This window comes from Lactuca virosa, chromosome 4 (genome assembly GCF_052849685.1).
Source record: "Lactuca virosa cultivar CGN04683 chromosome 4, Lactuca_virosa_CGN04683_v6, whole genome shotgun sequence".
NCBI lineage: Eukaryota > Viridiplantae > Streptophyta > Magnoliopsida > Asterales > Asteraceae > Lactuca > Lactuca virosa.
The window spans coordinates 446,973,014-446,993,603 of NC_136429.1; the positions used below are offsets into that span (position 1 = coordinate 446,973,014).

At 34.2% G+C, this 20,590-nt stretch overlaps 1 long non-coding RNA gene across 2 annotated transcripts; it reads right to left on the reverse strand.

Annotated features, from left to right (window-relative positions):
* Positions 1 to 17,102: 17,102 nt before the first annotated feature.
* LOC145169227 (uncharacterized) lies at positions 17,103 to 18,036 on the reverse strand. 2 transcript variants are annotated; one of them, XR_013742376.1, is made up of 3 exons: positions 17,625 to 18,036; positions 17,423 to 17,491; positions 17,103 to 17,208 (listed from the first exon to the last, which is right to left on the reverse strand). It is a non-coding gene; the product is annotated as an uncharacterized LOC145169227 (long non-coding RNA). The 2 variants fall into 2 exon arrangements; XR_013742375.1 differs by having other exon boundaries at positions 17,103 to 17,217.
* Positions 18,037 to 20,590: the final 2,554 nt, after the last annotated feature.

Consider the following 20,590-nt stretch of genomic DNA (forward strand, 5'->3'; position numbering starts at 1 on the left):
GGGAGTATAGTAAGTAATAACCTTTCTAGTATAGTATGTTGATGACATACTACTTATAGGAAACAACGTTCCAACCCTGCAAGAAGTAAAGTCTTGGCTTGGAAAGTGTTGCGCTATGAAGTATCCAGGAGAGGTAGCCTATATTCTCGGGATAAGAGTTTTGAGAGATAGAAAGAAAAGAATAATTGGACTTAGTTAAAGTACATACTTGGACAAGGTACTGAAACGGTTCAATATGGAAAATTCCAAGAAAAGAGAATTACATATTCAAAGCAATGCCAAATTGTGTAGGACTCAAAGCCCCAATATGGATGAAGAGATAGTCGATATAATTCGATTCCCTTACACTTCGGCAGTAGGATCGATCATGTCCGCTAAGACATGTACTCGCCCACATGTGCCCTTCTTTAAGCATGGTCATTCGCTATCATGGAAATCCTGGCAGAAGTCAATGGATAGTAGTAAAGAATATTCCCAAATATCTACGAAGGACGAAGGATATGATTCTAATCTTTGGAGGCAGTGATACGTTGAGAGTGATAGGGTATAGTGATGCAAGCTTTCAAATCGATAGAGACAACTTTCTTTCTCAATCTGGGTGAGTGTTCACATTAAATGGTGGAGCGGTTACTTGGAAAAATTCCAAGCAAGATACGGTGGCTGATTCTACTTACGAATCGGAGTATATAGCAGCAAGTGAAACATCAAAGGAAGCGGCTTGGTAGAAAAATTTTATCGGAGAGCTTAGAGTAATTCCAACCATTCAGGAGCCAGTGCAACTTTTTTGCGATAATGAGGGTGTGGTTGCTTTGACTAAAGAACTAAGAGACCATGGACAATCAAGACACGTCGATAGAAAATACCATTACATCAGACATAGAGTAGAAGAAAGTCACCTTATTGTGAAGAGGATATCATCAGAAGAGAATCCTACATATCCTTTAACAAAGTCTCTGAGTAGGGTTAAACAAAATCAACATGCTAGGAGCATTGGTTTGAGAGATGATATTAGTTTTAGAAGTTAGATGAGTAATTTGAAACTTTTAACAAAATAAATGTAATTGACTTTTGCTGATTAAATGATAGAGATTATTTATGAGTTTGTTTACTTCCTTTTTCAATTGTTTATTCTTATGTTTCGTTTTGCATGTTTTACTTCCTGAATAATTTAATTATTCAAATTCCACACTCACTCATACTTCTGGAAGTAAGTAGTAAACTAAGATTGTCATGACTTGGATTGTAGATTGTATAAGGATGTTATACATAGTAATTGTATTACTACAACATTCATGAGTAATTAGAAATAGAGATTTAAGTATTGGATAAAACCGTGCTATGAGAATTGTTTCATGGATTATATCACGAGTAATTCTTAGACGATAATATCTTATATTCTTAAAGCATATATATATGAGTTGTATTTTACAAGTGAGAAAACGCATCAGTGACATGATGTTATAAAACGCAGTGTCATGTATGATGTGGTGAGTGAAGGATACACGCATATAAGTCAAAATGTATTCGTTCCTTTTGCCCTAACGGGAAAAGCGATTTCTTTGGTCCCCTCAGTGATTTAGTGTTAACTTATAGTGTTGGAACCATCCAGGACTCAATTAATGTGTTCAATTTAAAGTCTTATGTCATCATCACAAATCAGGAAATCGGGAAACAAAACTTGAAAAATGATATTGATTCTAATCCATGTTTTATGTCTGTATGATATCTAGTACAATGGAGGAATCTTTGATCACTTATCTTAGGACCAAATGCCTCTTTAGTTCAGAGTTCGACAATTGCTATGGAAGCACTCTTTGCTAACTAATTTAGAAGTTATACTGGTAATCATAGTTATAGACTTATCTAAGTGGGAGACTATTGGATTAGGTGTGTAATCCAATAAATAAATTAGTATATACTTGAATTATTAGCAAAGTGCTTTTGGTTGCCCTCAAACCTAGTAGTTGTATACGATGACTTTGAGAGAGAGAAAGAGAGAGAGAGAGAGAGAGAGAGAGAGAGAGACTGATTTATTCATCTATTATGTGATCAATAAATTAATTAGAAATCAAAATAAATAATTGATTAATATATTATGATAATAATATATTAATTAGAAATAGTATTATTTAATTATAAATTAATCAAAATTAATTTTAGGATTAATTAGAATAATGAAAAGTGGAAGGACTAATGGTGAAGATGTTCAAAAGTTGAACATTGACCAATTCTAGAACATACCTAAGAGGGGGAACAAATTGTAGAAGGATTTTAGGGTTCCCTTGGGCATTAAGGGAGCCTTGGATGCCTTAGGGAGCAAGGAAAGAGGATAATGCTTATATAAGGAAACCTTCCTTAACTTAGCTCCCTTAGTGACCTATATAAACCCTCCTTGGGGTTCATACTTTTTGATATCATATTCCCATAAGGGATAGTCAAAATTTATCCATCCCATTTCCTTTCTTTTCAAGCCTCTATGTTGCTGGGGTTGGGTGTGAACAATCAGAGGCACGGGATTTCTGGTGCTACCTTCCAAGTGACTACAAGAAGTATTTTATTTGATTATCTACTAGTATAATTAAGAGGTATGTTTTTGTAAAGCTTGTTAATTTTGAATATACTAGGGTTCTTGTAAGGTTCTTGATGTTCAATTGGTTATTGCATTCAATAGTGAAAACATAGATTCTTTAGGTTGCGTGCAAACTTAGGGTTTAAGTTTTTCTGCCAAAATATGATTTTTGTAACCTATAAATCACATCATGAACTAAGTCACACAACCGGTACGTTCCGCCGCCTCGGCTGGGGGTGTGACAAACTTGTATTAGAGGTAAATTGGGTATAGAGAATTTTTATCCTCATAAGAGGAATATAACAATAGCAATAGGCTCCTAATAAAAATATTATTATTAATTACCCTACTTCTCGACTACTTACAAGACAAGTAACTGGTTTGAACTATCACTTGGGTTGCTGGATTTCAGAACGACTATACGCTGAAATGGTCCTACCCTCCAATAGTTCTCATCTGTCCCCGATCCTTACTTGCTTGCCTTGGACTACAAAACAAAAACTAATAATACTACAAACCTTACCCACAATAAAAATATGAGTTATATATATATATATATATATATATATATATATATATATATATATATATATATATATATACACACACACACTCTGACCCGTGACGAAAACACTTAATAAAATTCTAACATACCTTCAACTAAAACTATAAACTCAATCCTTTAGGTCAAACACCTCGATGAAGGTTAGTACCGTTCATAAGTCATACCAAAAATAAACCTGGAACGTGCACCAATGTTATATATGGTCAGGCCGGTACACAACCAACCTTGAGCAAGGTCTTTGACAAACTAAACCGGTTGAGAGTTTTAGAGATTAAAGAATGTACTCAAGATTTGCTGCAGATACCTATTACCTTAGAATCCCAATGTCAACTTTATAACACATATTGAAAGAACCCCTTTCTAAAACTACATCATATTATTCCAAACTTGCTACATGCATATTCATAAACATATTTTACATAAATAGTCTCATTACAAACGACTGGATACAAACCGACTAACGAGGTTTTTACAAAGTTTTATATATTACATAACTTCCCAAGAATTATACACTAAATACAAATGTTATAATATTATCTATTCTACATCTTCTAACAGTACATAACTATACTGGATGTTTATCACATGCAATAATTAAACACTGAGAGGGATAAGTGGTGACGCTTAGTGAGTTCAAAAATAGATACAATATAACGTTATGTCATATACATACCAATATGACAGAAGCAAAGAGGAAAAAACAACAACAAAGGCATATGTGAGTCATGTGACAAGCTTTCCATATCAAAAAATGGTCTGATTCAAAGATTTACAATCAATGAGATACAACAATTTCAACTTGATATACATCAATAAGACTTTAGCCCAAGTGGCATAGAAAATAAACGATTTCTGAATTCACATTTTGCGAGAATTTACAGGCTTTCAGCCCTATCTAGCATTCTGCCAGTGCCAAAGTGATGCTTACACATTCACTTCATGGTCAAAGGCTACATACCAATACCCAAGTGATGCTTAGTCATTCACTTCGTGGTCAAAGGTATAGCTCATTATCATAATAACACGGGAAAGCATATTGCACATATAACACATAACATACAATTGTTCCTATAATTTGAACTCACCGTGAAATAACCGGAGGTTAAAATAGTAATTTGAGCAGCACTTCGTTTCTATAATTAACTTTCTTTGATGAAAAATCGGGAGCTTTATTGAAAACCGGGAGATTTATTGAAAACCGGGCCTTGCGAGGGTTGAGCTTCCAACCGAAAAAATAAATTTATCAGGGTCTTCGGGCAGTTCGAGATGTTTTTCAGGTGTTAGGTATGATCCTGGGGCTTCGGGGGGTTAAAAGTATCTTAAAATAAAATTTAGGGTGTAAAAGTATGAAAAATACCAACCAAAACTGGGAGGGTTCGCACCTCCCTTATATATGGTGCTAGTGCTCGGATCCGAAGGGAAGAGGGAGGACACGCGGCTCAGCGAGGGCGAGGGGGAGGGGCACGTGGCTCGCATGCAAGGGGCCAGGTGGCTCGCTTTGGATAGGCCACGGGTGCGACACACGACTCTTCGCTATTGGACCTTCGCTTGGGACATGACACGAGTCGGACACGCGTCACGCACGTAAGCCTTGTACATGGCCGAGTCCGAGCCTAGTATGCGAAGCTTCTCGGATTTTGTGCCCAAATCTTAAAAAACTCATAACTTTCACATACGAGCTTTGTTTTCGACGTTCTTTATATACACACGTAGGAAAGATTATATTCTATAACTTTCATTTAGACTCCGTTGGATAATTTTGTCTTTATTTTTAATATTATTATTTTTAACAGACCGAGACAGGAAAATTCGTTAAAAATTCGTAACTTCTTCATCCGACGTCCGTTTTCATCTGTCTTTTTACCGTTGCACTACTACTGACGAGACCTTCGATTCTCATTCAGGTTGTGTTGGCTAAAAATCACTCGATCTTTATTTCGATTTTTAGCTGTATACTGCTATACTGGAACTTAAAAAAATCATAACTTCCTCATACGAAGTAAGATTTGGACGTTCTTTTCTTGAAAATTCTCGGTTTAACGAATACTACGACTTTCATTTAGATCACTAAAGCTAAAAAGTAGTTAATAAAAAACTCACTTTTTACGCTAAATAGTGTTTTGGCGGTTTTATCGCAGATCTTCGATTGGTCATAACTTCTTCGTTATAACTCGGATTTTTATGAGATTTTCGACTAAATGTTTCTAATGAGATAATCTACAACTTTCAATTACATTATTTTTATTTATTTCCAACTTTATATTTTCGTTAATTTCAATATTGACTTCTGATTGGCATCTCATAAGACTTCCAATACATTTCGAGTGATTCTAAACATAGTTTTACTTCAAATATCGTAAAAACTATCTTGTTAGAACTCAACGCTCAAAGACATATAATATTATTCATTTTAAGCTAATAAGCTTTACAAAACATGATAATCAAACAAGGTTATTAACGTGTATGTTACAAATTCCTCCTCCTTTTGAGGATTTCGTCCCCGAAATGACAACGATTAAAACAAATGGGGATATTTCGTTCTTATCTCGTTCTTATTTTCCCAAGTATAATTTGGGCCTCTATGGTGTTTCCACTTGACAAGCACCAACTCCACTTCTTTATTACATAGATTAGTCGTTCTTTCGTTTACGATCTCTTCAGGCTCTTATGAAACACATCATGAATATCTGCCATATCTTCAGGCAATTCCAAGCGATACGCTTGTTTACCAATTATCTGGATGATTTTGAAGGGACCAACAAATCTAGGACTTAGTTTTCCTTTCTTCCCAAATCACATAATTCCTTTCCATGGGGATGCATTCAACATTACAAAATCACCCACCTGGAATTTTATAGGTCTCCTCTTTTCTGCATAGGACTTCTGTCGATCCTGGGCCGCTTTCATTCTTTCTCGTACAATTTGAATCTTATCAGTGGTCTCTTGAATCATTTCAGGGCCACTAAGGACTTTCTGTACTACATCATGCCAACATAATGGAGTATGACATTTATGCCCATATAGTGCTTCATATACCTTCAGTATATTTTATATTGTTTGGATTGTTCTTGTTCTTTTCTTCTGACCATCTGTCTGGGGATGATAAGATGTGATGAGAGCAATACGAGATCCCAATTCACATTGCATACTTGCCCAAGAATGAGAAGTGAAGCTACTATCACAATCGGAAGTAATTCTTTAGCGGCACACCATGTCTCGCAACAGTTTCATCCAAGTATACTTGTGGGTATTTCTCTATTGGGTCTGTTTCACGTATGGCAAGAAAATGTGCACTCTTAGTCAGCCGGTTGACAATTATTCAAACGCTATTATTCTGTATAGCAGTCCTTGACAATTGGAGCAGCACTAGACAGAAATTCAGTTCTGAATTCTACCTACCTATCCGGGGTAGTTAAGCCAAATCATCGGGGAAAGCGTCAGGATATTCAGGAATATCATTTACAGTTTTCTTCTCCTCTTTTAAGATATCAATTGTATAGGCTAGATAAGTAGAATGCCCCTTCGATATAAGTTTACGGGTTTCTAGGAAAGAGACTATTTTTAAGATTTTAAGTCTTTGTTTACAGTAGACATAAATATGACTCCCCCTTCCGATAGGGATACGTATCATATTTTCGTAACACAAGAGTTCTATGCGGTTCTTTGACAACCAATTCATGCCGAGAATAATTTCAATGTTGGGCAAGGAGATAGAAATCAGGTTAGCAAGAAAACTATAACCTTCAATTTTTATGACACAATCTCTATAGACTTTATCAGCAAGTAATGATACACTTCCCGCAGTATTTACATGAAATTATTGGGCGAATGTATAACAAGCAATTTGAAAAGAATGCGCAATTTCATGAGACACAAAAGAATCTGAGGCATCAGAATCTAGAGTTGACGAGAAATGAACCAGTCACAACATTTGGGTCCTCGCGTGCTTCCTCTATGGTAATATGAAATGTACGACCTTTAACTAAACATTTGTCAAACTCTTCAAACTTCTTAATTGATGGAAGTGCTCAAATCTGCACTCGTTCTTCATTCTCTATTGGGCTTTCGGTCCTAATCTTCGAGTTAAAAACTCAATTCTCATTGCAGACTCTTACTCCTTTTTAAATTCGATATATAGACTCAACCCAAGATAAGGTCTTCACTTTGCTACAACAACAACTCGAATGATCATATTCTAATGACCTTTGATTTCATAATGCAGAAGACAGACAATGAACCATACTCTTATTTCTATTAGTCAAACACTACCATAGAAGAAACCTTCCTTCATGGTCTAATGTGATATATTATCTTCATAACTAGTAGCATTTCTAGCTAATAGTTGCTTAATCCTTTAATGAAGGTTGTTATACTTTTATTGACTACCTCGACCATTTCGTCGCTACACAAAACATGGTTCTCTGAACCAATCAACTCACTTCGCAGATTTATATTAATCGGACTCGATTCTTTATGACCACTAAGGTCTGAACAAAAATCATCTTTTTAGTCATCACCAAAACAAAGGTAATGACATACTCGAACAAAAACGGAATTGATTACTAGCTTTTTGGTAACCTTGTGACTTTCCCTGATCCAAGTGTGAGTCATGTGCTTCCAGTAGTATAGACCTCTACTACTATTCACACCTACTCATACTCGTCCCAAGTATTGTCTTGCAGTTCCCAAGTCACCATTCAAAAGTTTTCACAAAGCAACTTTTCACACCTGAGTGTGTTCAAACAAGTACATACAACAATTTCTCCTAGACTCAACTAGGGATTTCACATTTCTATCAAACATATCTTGGATTTCTTAAATTCACCTTCTAGAATTCTTTTATGCATAAGCTCGACCTAGCATATCCTAATACTTTTCCTAGGTCGAGAGGAATTTCACTTCCAAATTCTTCATATAAATTCTTTCTCGGGTAGTGTCTACTTTACAAGATATACTATACCAGAATTTACTTTAGTAGTGTGGAGAAAAACGGTCTCTAACTATCTGCATCATCTTCTAACCCATGTAAGTCATCATGCACATTTATTCATTTCATTATCCTTTCATGACATTGTCATTCCTTTATATGGAAAAATTTTCCTCTCATGGGTGTATCTTTTAAGTCTACTTCATAGGAATCTATCCAAGGAAGTCTGCATTTTAACTGCATCTCAGCATGATTTACTAGCTTCGACTTGGTTCTTTGTCATTCCTAACAGCAACATCTCTTCTCATACAACACTATGAGTGTATATCTTCTTTAACTATATACTCTACCTTACTATGACTAGTAAGTCATTCAGCCTAACTAAATGACTCATTTCACCATCCTAATCAAGGATGTTAAAGTCGGCTTAACATACTATACAACTTTTATAAGGATGTGATAGAAGTCAATTGTCACTCGGTGCTAAGTCTGAGCACCTTGTATAGGGTTACATATCAGCTCTTACCATACTACTCGAACTGCATACTACATCACAATGTTAGGCAAGGTCTTGGCCTATTGAGTTTGAAAATTTTGTTAGCCTTTCCTTTGATCTTCATTGAATTCTTCTAAATCTTGCATAATCATCAATTTCGATATCGTCGAAGTATTTATCACCATTTTCAGCTCTTCTAACTCTGTAAGCAATCACTGCTTCAATCTGGTCAGCGATGGAACAACTTCATGGATTACACCAAAACATTCGTCTCGTCCGAATGTACTTTGAACACACAACATTCCTCCAAAGGTGTTATTATTTCATCAAACATAAGTTGAATGTACAACACCACTCTATAGGTATTAATACACTATTTACGGTATCACTTGATAGATTTTATTTTACGATATCCCTTGACTGTTTATTTATGAAGTTAACGATGTCAACTATCGTAAGCTTCCTTATCACCTCAAGAAGTTTCATGCCGATGGAAAAGAAGAAACAGAAACAGTTCTATCGACACGTGGATGCTTCGGAAGAGAAAGAGTGACACTACGTATCTCCAAATCGTGTTCACGCTTTCAGGTATTTTATTTATCTTTTAGCACGTATTAGCATATAAGGCATATCCCTTAAAGTATGCTAGTGCACACTATAGCAAGTGAGGTATTCAACCTAAAGTATACTAGGCACACATCGTACCATCATTACTTAGCAATTTTTGAAGTAGCTTAATACTTTAAAATATTAAGATTTATCATTATCCAATATTCCAATTAATTCTTTTCCTATGGTTTGTATCCATATAGTCCTAATGAATCCATTCATATATTGAACTTCCAACGGTTTAAGTCTAAATACCAATCTGTGGTATTTAGTTCACTTAAACTTCTGCTCTGATACAATGATTGAAAGAACCCCTTTCTAAAACAACATCATATTATTCCAAACTTGCTACATGCATAAACATATTTTACATAAATGCTCTGATTACAAAAGACTGGATACAAACCAACTAACGAGGTTTTTACAAAGTTTTATATATTACATAACTTCCCAAGTATTTCTACACTAAATACAAATGATATAATATTATCTATTCTACATCTTCTGACAGTACATAACTATATTGGATGTTTATCAACTGCAATAATTAAACACTGAGACGGATAAGCGATGACGCTTTGTGAGTTCAAAAATAGATACAATATAACGTTATGTCATATATATATATATATATATATATATATATATATATATATATATATATATATATATATATATATATATATATATACCAATATGACAGAAGCAAAGAGGAACAAAGAACAACAAAGGCATATGTGAGTCATGTGACAAGCTTTCCATATCAACAAATGATCTGATTCAAAGATTTACAATCAATCAGAGACAACAATTTCAACTTGATATACATCAATAAGACTTTAGTCGAAGTGGCACAGAAAATAAACGATTTCTGAATTAACATTTTGCTAGAATTTACAGGCTTTCAGCCCTATCTAGCATTCTGCCAGTGCCAAAGTGATGCTTACTCATTCACTTCATGGTCAAAGGCTACATACCAATACCCAAGTGGTTCTTAGTCATTCATATCATGCTCAAAGGTATAGCTCATTATCATATTAACATGGGAAAGCATATTGCACATATAACACATAACATACAATTGTTCCTATAATTTGAACTCACCGTGAAATAACCGGAGGTTAAAATAGTAATTTGAGCAGCACTTCGTTTCTATAATTAACTTTCTTTGATGAAAAACCGAGAGCTTTATTGAAAACCGGGAGCTTTATTGAAAACCGGGCCTTGCGAGGGTTGAGCTTCAAACACAAAAACTAAATTTCTCGGGGTCTTCGGGCACTTCGAGATGTTTTTCAGGTGTTAGGTATGATCCCGGGGCTTCGGGGGGTTAAAAGTAGCTTAAAATAAAATTTAGGGTGTAAAAGTATGAAAAATACCAACCAAAACCGGGAGGGTTCACACCTCCCTTATATAAGGTGCGAGGGCTCGGATCTGAAGGGAAGAGGGAGGACACGCGGCTCAACGAGGGCGAGGGGGAGGGGCACGTGACTCGCATGCGAGGGCCCAGGTGGCTTGCTTCGAATAGGCCACGGGTGCGACACACGGCTCTTCGCAATTGGACCTTCGCTTCGGACATAACACGAGTCGGACACGCGTCACACATGCGGGGCTTGTATGTGGCCGAGTCCGAGCCTAGTATGCGAAGCTTCTCAGATTTTGTGCCGAAATCTTCAAAAATTCATAACTTTCAGATACGAGCTCTGTTTTCGACGTTCTTTATATGCACGCGTAGGCGAGATTATACTCTATAACTTTCAATTAGACTCTGTTGGTTAATATTGACTTTATTTTTAATATTATTATTTTTAACAGACCGGGACAGGAAAATTTGTTAAAAATTCATAACTTCTTCATCCGACGTCCGTTTTCGTCTGTCTTTTTACCGTTGTACTACTATTGACGAGACCTTCGATTCTCGTTTAGGTTGTGTCGGCTAAAAATCAATCGATATTTATTTCGAGTTTTTAGTTGTATACTGCTAAACTGGAACTTAGAAAAATCATAACTTCGTCATACGAAGTCAGATTTGGACGTTCGTTTTTCGAAAATTCTCGGTTTAAGGAATACTACGACTTTCATTTAGATCACCAAAGCTAAAAAGTAGTATATCAAAAACTCACTTTTTACGCTAAATAGTGTTTTGCCGGTTTTGTCGCGGATCTTCGGTTGGTTATAACTTCTTCGTTATAACTCGGATTTCAATGAGGTTTTCGCTTAAATGTTTCTAACGAGATAATCTACAACTTTCAATTACATTATTTTTATTTATTTCCAACTTTATATTTTCGTTAATTTCAATATTGAGTTTTGATTGGAATCTCATAAGACTTCCGATACATTTCGAGTGATTCTAAACATAGTTTTACTTCAAATCTCGTAAAAACTATCTTTTTAGAACTCAACAGTCAAAAACATATAATATTATTCATTTTAAGCTAATAAGCTTTACAAAACACGATAATCGAACAAGGTTATTAACGTGTATGTTACACATATACAACTTTAAAACACTTATACTTTTTAAAAAATCATCACTAACACACTTAAAATTTTCCAACCCTTTTATATAGATGGATGGATTACCAAACGACCACCTAGTTTGGATTGATGTTGTAGACCTCGAGGAGCTTCATGAGGTCTCGCTACAGTTAGCAGGAGACCGATACTTCCCAGAAGGCTTACTAATAGCCCCAACTGATCTCTTATAAGAGGAGGATCCATTAAAAGATGTTGAGGAAGACGATCTAGAGGAAGTCAAAGAGTCTGAGGATGAGGGCATACTACAGGATGCTCAAGAGATGGACCACTAGTTGAGTTTTCATACAATAATAGTTATCACACTAGCATAAATGCCGCTCCAGTCAAGGTCTTGTACATACGTAGATGGAATTCTTCGATCATTCATGAGACAACGAAAAAGATTGTTCAGATAAAGGAACGATTAAAGGCCACACGTAGTCGTCAGAAAAGCTATGCTGACATGAGACGTAAACCGCTAGAATTCATAGTAGGAGACCGTGTCCTACTAAAGGTCACACCATGGAAAGGTGTCATTATATTTCGAAAACAAGGTAAACTAAATCCCCGATACATTAGACCTCTTGAAATCCTGGATAGGATTGGTCATGTGGCTTACAAACTCAAGTTACCTCATGAACTTCGCAAAGTTCACGATACCTTCCACGTGTGTAATCTCAAGAAGTTTATCTCTGACGAGAACCGTGTTATCTATGTCGATGAGATCTAGGTCAACACCAAACTTCACTTTATGGAAGAACCACTGGTGATCAAGGATCGAGAAATTAAAAGCCTCAAACAAAGTCGCATACCTATAGTAAATGTCCGATTGAACTCTCGTAGATGGTCATAGTTTACATGGGAATACGGATCAAATAAAACATAAGTACCCGCAACTGTTCAGCAGCACTTGCTTGAATAGTGGAACAAAATAATCCGGAGCGAAATAATTTCAGGACGAAATTCCTTTAACGGGAAGGTAATGTGACATCCCTGAATTTAGGTGTAAAAGTGAAGACAATCAATACACCACGAACTTCATTGTAACCTGAGCTATTACGCTTAAATGCAAATTTTGAAAAATAAATAGTGTCATTACAACTAAAATAAGATGCAAGATGGTATCTTACTTCCAATTATGGAAAATCTCAAACGAATCATACAGCACAAACTATAACCCTAGTTAAATTGTCTAAAAAACTAAAATTTCATATTAAGCAGTTATGAGTAAAGCAAACACTCTAGTCTCATAGTATATATTCACCTGAGAATGAAAATATAAAAAACGTCCAAAACGAAGTTCGTATGCAAAAGATATGATTGTTATAAGAAAGAAAACCAATATAATTATGATTTTCTTTAAACTGCATAAACTGTTTCGATCCGTTGTGGTACTTACACACCTTAAATGGGAATTTTGAGAACATTTTTGCACTCATGTTGTTGTCTATTATTTAATTCCATATTTGAAATATTTTTAGTAAAAATATTTGTGAAAATCGAAAAATCAGACGTTTAGGGTCAATTAAACGTGAATCGTTAAATACGATTTCCCGGAGTTCTAAAACTCAAAAAATTAATCCGTTCAGGTTTCTGGAATCAATACACTCGACTCTATGAACACCTTACTCCCTTACCTCCCTCACCTTCTCATTTAAAGTACCAAGCATGGTTGGTTGTGTGTTTGACTAGCCATCAAAGCATGGAGCTTGGCTACCCTTAGAGACCTTCTTGAACTATAAATATAGGTCATTGCCTTTTTATTTTAAAATACAATTTCATTAGCCATAAGTATCTTTCACTCCCTCTCCATTCTCCTTCTCTTTCTCAGTTTGAAACCACCACCGAGAACCACCATCAACCACTGAAAATCTCCATCACAACCCCACCTTTTTTCCCACTTATTTCATCGACCAGCCACCACCCAATCCCCCTCTGACCACCACTTCCTGCTGCCCCTTTCCTCCCTTCACAACTGCTGCCATTAGAAAAAAATAGAAATAGCAAAGAGGCTGTCGGAGCAGCCTCCTGTCGCCGTGTTGTCGCCTGCTGCCACCTTGCGGCCACCACCACCATCCACCTTGTGGATGATATTTTTTTGTGGTAATTCCAACTCTAAGCCTCGAGTCTTTATCCTTGTTTTGTGGCTGGTTTCGAGTCCTAGCAATTGAGTTATATTTTGTGCTATCTCGCGGTGTCTCCCGTAACTCGATCACATTCTCAAGTATAAACCGAATTCATGTATCAAATGTGAGTGCTTACGACCCCATTTTATAGTTTTTATACTTTTTGGGGGAAATACATATGCTCACATATTTTTTCTATGCACAACAAAAGTTATCATTTTATGTGAAAAACTAATATCCAGTTTATAAATGTATTTTGTTTTTTTCAAGTAACATTTTATTTTGCAATAAGCTATTTATAAACTTGATACACGTATGTTATAGTTGTTTTAACATGTAACAAGAAGTCAAAAATAACATATCACTTGACTACAACAAAGTTATAATTTTATGTGACAATGTATGTCATAAATAGCATGTCATAAAACATTACCACCTTTGTAGTATTTCAAAGATCATAACTTATATATATATATATATATATATATATATATATATATATATATATATATATATATATATATATATATATATATATATATATATATATACTAGCCATTTATCCATGCCAAGCGTCGGGTGCGAATATTTTATTCAGAAATTAGTTTGTAGAGACAATTAGTTCTTTTGTGCAAATAGTTTACTACATCTAAATAATTGTTAATAAAAGTCATGTTAGCAGAAACGGAATCAATAAAAATTAAAAATGAAAAATTAAGATTATTTACAAATATACATAACCACATGATTGATTGTGCATTATTAATTGTGCAATATTTATTCGTTAGGGTTCACTAATATTTTTCTATTGACACGTGATATCTCTCTGGGTAATACCACATAAATTATGTCATGCGAAAAAACAATTATGGAAGATAAATACCTATATGTGGAATTGTTTGTCCATGAGTTTTATTGATCGTCAACGCGAAACATAGTCGAATTGGTAATTGTTTTCTCTTCGGCTTGAACGGGAACATGTCATCTTCTGACAGGAATAGAAGAATCCTTAGCAAAAATACTCTTTTTCTAGCATGTTGACCAACAACTATTTCCGCATCAAGGATATTAAGTTGAAAACTTTTATATATCAATCTGTTGCCATTACCCTAATTATTGACAAAATATTGGAAAAAAACTATAAGAATACGCAAAATTTGTATTTTTCTCAATTTAAGAAGTATCATTACATCATTAAACTAATTATTATTATTATATTTTAAAAAATAAAGCTCTTATTTTCAAAATAATAGATTTTTAAAAATTTATATATAACTTTTACTAAACAATTTTTTTATTATAATAAAATAATAAACGATTAAAAATAAGAATAAGCATCAAAATAACTGTATTATATCAATACATATAAGAAAATAAGTCAGTCTATTTACTTTTTTCTGTAAATAACTATAAATTTCAAAAATATAAAATATTCAAAGTTGGTTGTTATATTCAAACATCTTTTTCTAAAAAAAATAGTTCACAAATGTAAGACATGTTCATGAATTTGAATATTTCCATTCGACAATTATATTCATTCGGAAACCTTTTTTTACTGGGCATCCAAGGTAATGAGGGTGTAAAACCACTAACAGTGAAAATTATTGGAAAATAACCTTTACATACTTAAATTAAAAATATATATTTTTAAAATTTAAAACATTAAATGATCGCAAACAGAACTTGCGGAACTATTCATACATATTTTACTAATGACGCAACTACCCTAAAAAAAGAACATTAATTTGACGAAATTGTAATTTGGTTAAATAGGATAATGACAAAAATGCCCTCAATATATTATTGAAATTATGAAAATGAAGAAAGTTCCTAGAAGAAAAATAAAATATTACATTTTTCTTAGTAAAATATAAAATTATGGATATGATAAAACTACCTTCAAGAAAATACTATATGATGATAAACAGAATATGAATTTACACACCCACATACCCAAAAAAACGACAGCATTCCATAGCATTATATTGTTATCCATAGGTCTACCACTAATACGAGCAAGATTATCCTGCTACAACCTCTTAAAGTCCCTCATTAACCTCTTCCTTACAGGTTTAGACATCCTCCTCCCCTGTTACACTCCAAATTCAATAAACAGGAAAAAATAAAACCACCAGTGTTATCAGTAAATCCTATTTCTTTCCAGATTTCAATTAGTTTTAAGACTGAAAAATGGTGACAAAGGACAAGGCCAACATGCATAAGAAATTCCAAAACTCGACCATAGGTGTAATGTATCAAGATGGCACAACACATTAGTTATGGCCATTAAATTTTTTAAACGTTTGGGTCTTGTTAATGACGATGAATACACAATTGTATCTCATGGTTGACTTGCTAAAACAACTTCATAACTTTTGTAATATAACAAATTGTAATGCTATTCTAACCATACTTCTATTTAACCCTATGACTATGATCAGATACTTTAACCCTGTGATAATAATTAAACTGTATCATTATTTTTGTATTTTTTTTATTATATTTTAGGATTAAGTGCAATAAATAGCAACAAACTTTCCTTAACTCCGGTAAAGTACATTGTTATTTATAGTAGTTAACCCTTTTATATATATACATTAACTTGTTAATTTCATTCAACGAATCAAGGCAAAGTACAAAAGTTGGTATTTTTATTTTTACCGAAGGAAATTTACAAAAAATAAAAACATTATATTTAGATTTTCTATTAGTTATTGAATTTTAGGGGCAATCAAGATATAAGGGAAGACTTGGTATTTTGCTTACTATTTGGGCAAAAGCATTTGTTATGGGAGCTAGGGCTTATTTCTGAATTCCAGTCATGGGGACTCAAATGTTGCACGATCCACAAACACCCAACATAAAAATCCAGTAACAAAAAGGTGAAAAAGAACATTGTAAGTATATTGTTATTAAGCACTACAGATTGGTATCGAAATATAAGTATGTTGCTATTATGAGTCCAAAATATAAAAAGAACGATATAATTTAGGCTCAAAATCCGGTGTAGAAGAATATAACATGGTTGAAACACATTGTTCAAAAATCAAAATTTCCTATATATTTATTTTTCCTAATAGTTTGTTGTTGACAATATTTAAGAACATCAATTATTTCCAAATCATAGTCATGTTTGTTAATCTATACCTCCTAGCACCATTTCTGTCTCCAAAAAGTCTTTCAAGCACCCCGATGCTTGCATTACCTGATACATAATTGATATACACCATATTACCAAATATACAGTAGCAGATGGAAAGATATTCATCTTGGGAAACATTTTACTCACAAAAATTACTTAAATGATCTGGTTATCATCTCGACATCCAACTTCCACAACTTCTGAAACAGCCTATCCACCGGCTTGCCTTTTGCATATAATTTCAACTGTTCACAACCCTGTCAAAGCTAATTAAATAGAAAAAATCCATTGCTATTTAACATTTAAAGGTAATTAAAATGAATTTTTTAACCAAACTTTAAAAACAACCATGTTAAAGGGAAGATTTATCACAACCAGGTATTCAGTCATAGATAAGATAAAGAATTAGAAAATACTAAAGGTACTTTGTGAAGGATAAGCCTTAGAGGGAAAGAAGTATTGATGTACTACCTATTTTGAGTAGAGATGGTAGCAGGGATGGTCGTGGATGGCCAAGGCCGATGGTGATCCAGTAAAAACCTACAACATCGAAAACTGTTAGAATCAGAACTTCATCTTTCCACAAAATAAAAAGTGTTAGAATCGGATACGAATAAGAAAATCCATGAACAAAAAAGCATTCCTTAAATTACATCCAAAAATGGAATCTTACCAGATATCGTTCAATATTTTCAAGTTGATTCACTCTGCCAACTAAACCGTTTATATTTTTAAAACCAAAAAACCTAAAATTGTTTCTTGTGGACACATCTGCCTCTTCATTAGAAATCATGGGTTGGAAGCATAAGGCGATGGTGATTAGGCGGATCTAATCTACAATGGATCGAAACATAAAAATCAACATCAACGGCAGAAAATTAAAACGAAATTGAAGTTATTTCGAAAAAAAAGAATCTTCGTCTTCGACACCCAAAACCCTAGATAGAGGTTGAAAAGGGAGTGGTAAATTGAGAAACCCAGCAAAAATGAAATCAAAATCAATATCCAAAAACAAAACAAAAGCCTTAAAATCAAAAGAAGAGAGATTGTTAGGGTTTGAGAGGGGTGGTCGACAAAAAAGGGGGATATAGGAACACAGTTGCACAAAAAAGTGAGAATGAAAAGGAGGAGGAAGCAGCAAAAACGGTGGTAGTTTATGGTGTGAGAAGGAGGTGGATGGTTGAAATTGGTTACAACGGTGGTGAGCGATGGTGGTTAGGGTGGTGAAGGCTGATAGTGGTTAAGATGGTGGATAACGGTGGAATAGGTGGCTACGGTCGATTAGGGTTTCACAAATAGAGGATGATGGCAAGCTTTGGTATTTTATAAACTCGATCGGCTGAAATATAGGGAAGGCACAAATTATTCAACTTAGGGATTACAGGGGACTTAGTCAAAATCGCTGAAGATAAGCTGATATATCATTCTTCAATTCTTATCTTGACTTTTTCTATATGTTGACCAAACTAAGATTACGGATTTGATAATGTATAGGAAGGTTGTATATGCAGCTTTAAAGTGTGTACCTCTTAAAATTTAGCTTTTGACTAAATTTGCATAATAAGTAGTAATATATATATATATATATATATATATATATATATATATATATATATATATATATATATACATAAGCTATAAATATTATAGATTGGCAATTTTACATGTACTTATGAGACTACCACATATTTAAGCGAGTATTAAACACTTTCCAGTATATACGTATCAAACATACTCAGGTTTTATAAGCTTTACAAAACATACATCATTTTTCCTAGTGACTTATCCTTGTATAGGTTAGGTCTATGCACTCACGATCATTACGCCTCAGATGCTTATCTACGTATAAGATACGACAGGTTATCCGTGTACATTAGTTAATGGCTTTTATAGTGAGACGCTATTCATTACCTATGTTTAAACACTTAGAAGGTGTTTGGCTAAGCTTATTTAAGCTCATTCTTAGCTTATTTCTAGTTCTACACCGGTATAAGCGAAAAATGGTGATTGGATAGAAATAACTTATCGAGGTGCCACACCGAAAATAAGTCAAATTTGTAAGTAAGTCCCCTAACTTATTAACTTATAAGTTATAAGCTATAAGTTGAAAACTGGTTATGAAAAGTCATAAGCTAAGCCAAACACCCCTTAACATACCCACACTATTATAACCGTTAATCCTCGGAGCGAGATACGTACGTATAGATATATATAATATATATATATATATATATATATATATATATATATATATATATATATATATATGAGTTTGACACCCCCACCTTCGGTTGCCAACTACAACTACGACGGTGAAGTTAAAGTAGGTGATTACTATCTACAATCATTTCTACAATGTTCAATGAAGCGTTGTAGGGGCACTTCAGTCATATAGCTCGGTTATAGAACTCACTATAAACATTAACTGGATCTCTCTCTCTCTCTCTCTCTCTCTCTCTCTTTCTCTCTCTCTCTCTCTCTATGTATATATATATATATATATATATATATATATATACATATATAAACCATGGAGTTCATTTCTCTTACTACAAAAAAAATTTAAGTATGGCTTTACTTACAAGGAAAAATACTTTCTGGTCATTTTTAAAGTATCATTACTACACTAGCAGAAAACCTGTAACTTTCAACAACTTTGTGTTGACCCTCAAAACTACATGTATTCTTATGAAATCACTAAACAAGAATTTCAGACGACGGAATAGTCATGGATTTCAGGCGACATAGTTTTCTAACATTTCTTATATATGCATAACTGCTTAAAGCAATTCATGTACTCTATTATTATCTTCAGTTTACCTATGATGCATGAACTAAGTTGCATAACCCGACATGTTCTGGTGCCTCGGCCGGGTGTGTGACAGTTTAAGATGTTATGAATTTTACAATAATCTGCGTTCTCGGTGTGCGCCCGACATGCAGTGCACGACGTACACCAGGTACTAGAAGTTGACATCGCGGTCCACAAGAACGAGGACAAGTGTCAGAAGAGTACTGGAGCTATGCTAGAAGGGCGCCACACGTAACCTGAAAGGCACGACATGCATGTCCAAATCCCAACCTATAAATAGAGCTCCACAGCTCCACACTTCTCACACACAAAATTATTTGAATATCTATCATTCCTTTGAAAAATTATTCTAAACTTTTACAAAATTATTTATTTTAATCCTTCCCCTCGAGTCTGAACAGTCCCGAGCCCTTGACCACTTTTCGGCAAGCCGAAAATATCAGCTAAAGCATGCTACATGGGTGAGTTTATAGCTGCACTTTTAAAAAGTTTTCCGATGGAGGGGGATACATGTTATAATACTACGCTATCGATTTTAAAAAATATTATTATTTATAATATATCAGTAGTTTATAAAATGCGTGTAACATTAGGATGATATTATGCGTGGTAGTTACCCTGCCTATATTTTGGAATAATAGTGTGCGTAGTCGTTATGCTGCACAAACCATATGATAATATTATACCCGATAGATACTCTACGCAAATTGTATAATATATTAAATCTAGTCACTATGACGATCAAATCACTAGGATAATATATTACCTAGAGTTGGCCAAATCTAAAGAACAATATCGTATATAATCATTATGGTAAGCTATTTCTC